The 6,228-nt window shown below is 41.5% G+C and overlaps 2 protein-coding genes and 1 long non-coding RNA gene across 3 annotated transcripts in view; all 3 read right to left on the reverse strand.

Annotated features, from left to right (window-relative positions):
• Positions 1–6,228, reverse strand: part of LOC135978000 (uncharacterized) — a 1,156,726-nt gene that overhangs the window by 680,190 nt on the left and 470,308 nt on the right. The gene's annotated exons all lie outside the window — the stretch shown is intronic.
• Positions 1–6,228, reverse strand: part of TSPAN7 (tetraspanin 7) — a 170,913-nt gene that overhangs the window by 117,691 nt on the left and 46,994 nt on the right. The gene's annotated exons all lie outside the window — the stretch shown is intronic.
• The window catches only part of LOC135977848 (uncharacterized), a 28,333-nt gene continuing 26,228 nt past the window's right edge, over positions 4,124–6,228 (reverse strand). The window contains exon 2 of the long non-coding RNA XR_010595291.1: positions 4,124–6,100. This is a non-coding gene — a long non-coding RNA (uncharacterized LOC135977848). The remainder of the gene's footprint in view (positions 6,101–6,228) is intronic.

Genomic DNA, 6,228 nt, shown 5'->3' on the forward strand with positions numbered 1-6,228 from the left:
GCTGGGGGAAGTTTTTCAGCTGAAGCTTTTTTTCAGCAAAAAAAAATAAAAATGCAGATTTGGCAACACTGGTATCATTTCACAAATTCATGTCAGTTTCGGCAAATTGTGCCCACCGGGACCCTTCCCCCCACCCCCCAAAAATTTTTTTTAATCAAAAAGCTTCATTTAGACATTTTCCAAATGAAACATTTCAAATTTCTGGTTCAAAATTACTTTTTATAGAAAAACAAACACGTTTAAAAATGGTCAGAACTTAAAATGAAACATTTAGTTTGACCTGAAATTAATTCTTTTTCCAATTTCAAGTTGCTGAACATTTCAATCAAATTCATTTTTGGTTTAACCCAAAACAATTCCCTCCCCCATCCCCCGATTTTTTGGAACTACTAGCAAACCAAAAATTCTGTTATTCGTACAGCTTTACTACAGAGGGCCTTCGGAGTTTCACAGGAGAGGAGATCTGTTAGCTGGAGGAACGAGGGACAACCGGCAAGTGTTATACACACATACCAATGTACACAAAAATACATTTATTGTTGTGAATTGAAAGTGGAATTACCTCGTCCCTGACGGAATTCAATCCCATCTATTAATATTTATAAGCTACCCCAGGCAGGTGATGATTTTTGTTCTTAGCTCACAAAGATACTTCAGAGAGGATTTCTTGTTCCACCTTTGGAATGTGCCAGTGGGCTGGTATTTTCCACAAGATTTCTCTGGCAGAGAATAACTTGCACATCTTCCCCTTCCTCCCGTACTTCAAAGAAAATATGCGTCTGACTTTCCATGCACAGCACCTTATGTAGTCAATTAAACCAATGCAAAGTGAGGGTAAAATGCTACTAAGTCAGATCAGTACCACTTTACAACCACTTTCCATTGATGTGACTGCATAAGGTGGAGGGGAACAGAATCAGGCCTGGATTCTTTTGTCCCCCTCCCCCCCCAAGCAAATTACTAAGTATTTTGTAATTTGCTCAAAAGATATTGCCTGGGCTTCCTGCACCTGCCAGTACTGCCTCAATACACAGGGCTTTCGGGTATCATTCCAGGAAGTTCTGTATCAGTTTCAAAGGCCATATGTTCCAGGAGTGATGTTCCAGCACAAGCAATGCTATGTCAGCATTCAGGAAAGTGGAACTATCAACCACCACAAAATACACATGGGGAACTGCTGCATTTAAAGCAAATGCAGGAAATACCATTTTACAATTTCAACACCCTTTGATTATCAATACAAAATGCAAAAGAAGCAGGAGTCGAACAGGAAGGTATTGAACAATTTGAAGGCAAATTTAATCAATACCCTGGAAGTTTCTCTCTCTCTCTCTCTCTGAAGTTCACCACTGTCCTCTGAGTGCAGGGTAAGTGAGGTCATGAAGGTATAAATGATGTTGGCTGCTTTTGCATTATCTACACCAGTGACCACATTGTTGCCACCTCCCTGGGGGGGAGGGATAGCTCAGTGGTTTGAGCATTGGCCTGCTAAACCCAGGGTTGTGAATTCAATCCTTGAGGGGGCCATTTAGGGATCTGGGGCAAAAATCTGTCTGGGGATTGGTCCTGCTTTGAGCATGGTGTTGGACTAGATGACTTCCTGAGATCCCTTCCAACCCTGATATTCTATGATTAAGATACAATCTGGTAGGTAATGCTAAGGGGAAAAGTCTAGTATAGACAAAGCTATTACAGAAAGACATTAAAGGACTAACGACACCAAGTCCCAAATGTAGAGTCTTCCAGATAAGATCCTGGCTTAGGAATTGCTCTTTCAGCTTAATGCAACAGTATCTAGAAACACCACATCCAAAAGGACTATATTTTCCCAAACAACTGAAACAGCCATTTCTTTATTTTAAGTAACTACATTAGGCCCTATCCCCACAATACACTTCACGTAGGAGGATCCCTGTGCCTGCATAGTAAGAGCCATCACAATAGTAAGAATTATCGTATGGATCCTGTCAATTTTTAATATGCAGATTTCTCATTCCTAATATTGTATTTCATATCCAATCAAGCTGTTAGTTTTTAAATCACATCTGCAGTTGTTCACACCCAAACGTACACGCTGCAGCAACAGCTGTATTACAAACAGATGGGCCTGGGAGTTCACTGCAGCAAACCAGACGCAGCACTGATAAAGGGGATAAAAACAAAATCTTGTAAGGTGTGCAGTCTGGCTTTAGCTTTTCCACAGTAACTCAGCCACCTGATCAGAATACAAATGAAGATGATCATTCTCAAACCAGCACGTCTCACTCTGGTCAGTCCCCTTTGTAGTCATCTAGTCGGTTCACAGCATCGAGACAGTGCATTCATTGTTGTAGATATCAGAACACACTGATCACAAACCCAATGAGAGGGAGGCCCACAGAAAAACAGCAGACCTTGGAGACTGACAGTTTCTTGCCTAGAGCAGTAGATATAGATATTACACATGTGCATAAAATAGAGTATCACTGACTTCCTGTTCAAAAAAGCATTTCTTCATGCTTTAATCACCGTCAGCTATAACGTCATTCTAGAATTGTCTGAGATTGCCTCCATTCTCTTCAACTTCTGCACTGGTAAGAGAGTCACAACAGTCATCCATAGTCATGAGGTGTTCAAAAATATTCAGTAGTTTTACAAAAGCAGTGACCCTAACAGAGTTCATTTTTGCCTGTTTAAAAAAAATAAAATCTATTGCAAGTACCGATTTAGTAGGCTGGCTACTAGGAAATTATCCTGATTTGACTATTTACAACGCAGGACATTTTGGAGAAATTGAGTTAAGCGGGGACGGGTTTTGTGGTTTATTGTTTCAGTTCTGGGGTGAGGAAATGTAATTGTTTTTGCAAAATGTTTGCATTTGTAATTTCTCTTTAAATGCATGTTATAAATTGAAAAAATGGGTAGATCTAGAACTACCATATGAGCACAAAAACTGTTAATGCAAAAGACCAGCAGAACTTCTTAAGAAATATAAAGGGTCTGGTTCTCATATCAGCCATAGCTCTGATTCCTTGTACATAGACTTCAATAGGAGCTGGCTCTGACTTGACACAAGAACTCAAATTTTGAGTTTTTGATTGTTTGTAAAAATTAATTCCCACCTATCACTAACAGTTTTGCTTTTTAGTTTAATAAAGCATTTCAGCTCATACAAAGTATCTATTTGAACGCTGAATATTTGATTCTTTAGGGTTACCATATTTCAACAATCAAAAAAGAGGACACGGGGTGCCACCCTAGCCCCGCCCCCTCCCACTTCGCACCCCCCTCAGAATCCCCCTACCTGTCCCCCCCACCCTAACTGCCCCCAATACACCACCCCCTATCTAAGTCTCCCTGCTCCCTGTCCCTTGCCTGCCCCAACCGCTCTCTACACCCCCTTCTCCTCACAGCCCCCCCAGAACCCCCGACCAATCTAACCCCCCTATTCCCCATCCCTTACCTGCCCCAACTGCTCTCTACACCCCCTTCTCCTGACAGCCCCCCCCAGAACCCCCGACCAATCTAACCCCCCGTTCCCTGTCCCTTGCCGGCCCCCCCCCACCAGGCCGAGGGAGAGCTGCGGGCTCCACGTGCAGCCAAACAAATAAGGTGCTGCTCTGCGGGGGAGGAGGGAGCGGGGGAGGGGGAGGGACTCTGGCTGCTAGAGGCCCCAGTGGCTGCGAGCGGCTTTCAATCAGGCACAGCCGTCCAATCAGCCGCGCTGCACTCTGCATGAGGGGAAGGGGAAAATACCGGACATTTCTACTTTATTAGAAATCCCCCCCGGACGGCCATTTAAAGCTAAAAAAGCCCGACATATCCGGGGAAACCCGGACGGATGGTAACCCTAGATTCTTGTTTTGCATGCAGTGGGACTATGTGCCCAAGAGTGCACTGTTGCCTGTGAAGTGTGACAAATCTGAGACTGGAGGCACCAGAGAAGAGCAGAAATGGTAGAAATCCTTGAGATACCATTTCTGAAGCAGAAAATAAAAAAAAAAGCTGTCATTGGAGTATCTACAGGAGAAGAATGGCTTGTCAGGATACAAGGAGAACCCAGAAGATTCATATGCAGATGAATACATTGGGATAACCAAACTGTGGAGGAGTTATTTTCTATGAAGAAATTAATAGGCTGCACGTGCACAATAAACTTTTCTTAAGTCTAATTTTCTTCAGACTCTGCATTTATATAGACTTTAATGAGGAAGGTATTCCTGAGTAAGTTTGATATTTAAATAAAAACAATAGAGCATAAAAAAAAATCTCTGGTAAAAGCGGGTTTTTTTCTGGGTTGAAATTACTTAAAAGTAAAAAGCTCAAAAGTTTTACTTGACTTTCCAAGCAAAATAAATAACCACTAACTCTGGCTTTAGAGCAATCCTTGGAAAAAAGTCTTCCCAGGACAGTTACTTTGAGAAAGTTATACGCCACTGGAAAAAAAAAAAAAAAAAAAAAAACTTAGAAAAATATTTTTGGACGCTATCAAAATGTGGCTTCCTGTTCTGCATTTAAAACACTATTTTTTTTTGGTAAAAGCTGCTGTTGAAATAAAGTTGTAAACTTACCAATAAATATATGTAAGTAAACGTCAATAGAGAAAAGGCACCTTTTTTGGTTAGCTGTGCTGCCATTGCTTTTGTTAAATGCAGACAGTTCTTGGACAATTGCACAAAGGGTTATGACTGGAGCCGATGGCCCAAATGCAAATATATTAAGAACATTGCTAACAACAGTTGGGGAAATGAGAAGTTATGTGCCTTTAAGTGTCTAAAATCGGGCATCTCAGAGCATATCCTCAGCTTGTGTAAATGATCATTGGGCCACTGACTTTGTTAGAGTAATGACTATTTATACCAGTTGAGGATCTGCCCCCTAAATCCTTATTTAAGGATCTACCTAGGAGGCCTGATTACAGTAGCACCAAGCTTTCACTGAAATCAACTGGAGATGCAGGAGAATACACCACTCTATTTAGGTATTGAAATATGTATTTAAGTGCCTAATTATAATTCCTAGAACGAGAAGCACTAATCAGCTTCAACATTAAAACAAACAGAGCCCTACATCCTTCAGTCAGCTTTCAAATCACGTGACTCAGACTGCGAACTCATTGGGGGCAGAGGTTGTCATCTTCTATATATCCGTACAGTGCCTAGCACAATGGGATCCAAACCTGACTGAGGCTTCTTGGCACTATCACAATATAAAAGGTTAAATAATAATCATCTATTTGGATTGTGAGGAGGGAGGTAGAAAAGAATTATTTATTCTTATCCCTCTCTCTCTCTCTCTCTCTCATCACTTCTCCCTATGCAACTATAGTTCTCTACACTGCTTTACAAATACACAAACACATTTTTACAAATAATATTTTGCTCCAGAGCTGCACAGCTACTAAAAAAAAAAAAAAAGAGTTCAATTGCACCATAATATATCCTGACCAGTTTTAACGGACTCGTATAGGGCAAAACATACACAAAGGGTCAACTGTGTACCTTAACTTAGTCCAAGACTTTACATTAGAAATTATCTCTGAAAAGTTGTGTGGCAGTTCTTTCTTGCTGCAAGCCAAGACGGAGAAAATGATTATATATAGCATATGAAATGTTTCCTTTGGCACTAGTTAAGAAGACGCTGTTTATCCTGTGCATGGCTCCTACATAATAAATTGAGTAACTGAACAGTATTTTATGAAGTTTACTGGGTCACATTTCTCCTGGACCAAGGCCAGAATTCCCATTATTTGCCAATACTGGATGCACATAGTACCAGCCTCTCACTGATCTTAGTCCTCTCTTTTTAACGAATGGTGGTGGTGCCTGAAAATTAAAACATGAACTGTGACATTTTTTAATATCTGGCATATTTTATGCCTGAGGAGATTTCTTAGGGGACACAATGAAACAGTGCTAGCCTCGTTTCTTGAAGGGCTGAAAGGAGCAAAGAAGGAGAGCCTCTTCTCTGGCATCGACAAGCCAAAACAACACCCAAAACAACACACATTTTTACCTGGAAGGCTCAGGAAGCAGGGGAAAAGTAATAAAGTGCAGAAAGGTGACACATCCCACGGTGCAATCCACACGCGTGACAGGCTATGTCACCCCTGCCCTGCAACCTTGGGGGGAGGGATAGCTCAGTGGTTTGAGCATTGGCCTGCTAAACCCAGGGTTGTGAGTTCAATCCTTGAGGGGGCCACTTAGGGATCTGGGGCAAAATCAGTACTTGGTCCTGCTAGTGAAGGCA

The sequence above is a fragment of the Chrysemys picta genome, chromosome 1 (assembly GCF_011386835.1).
Source record: "Chrysemys picta bellii isolate R12L10 chromosome 1, ASM1138683v2, whole genome shotgun sequence".
In the NCBI taxonomy this organism is placed as follows: domain Eukaryota; kingdom Metazoa; phylum Chordata; order Testudines; family Emydidae; genus Chrysemys; species Chrysemys picta.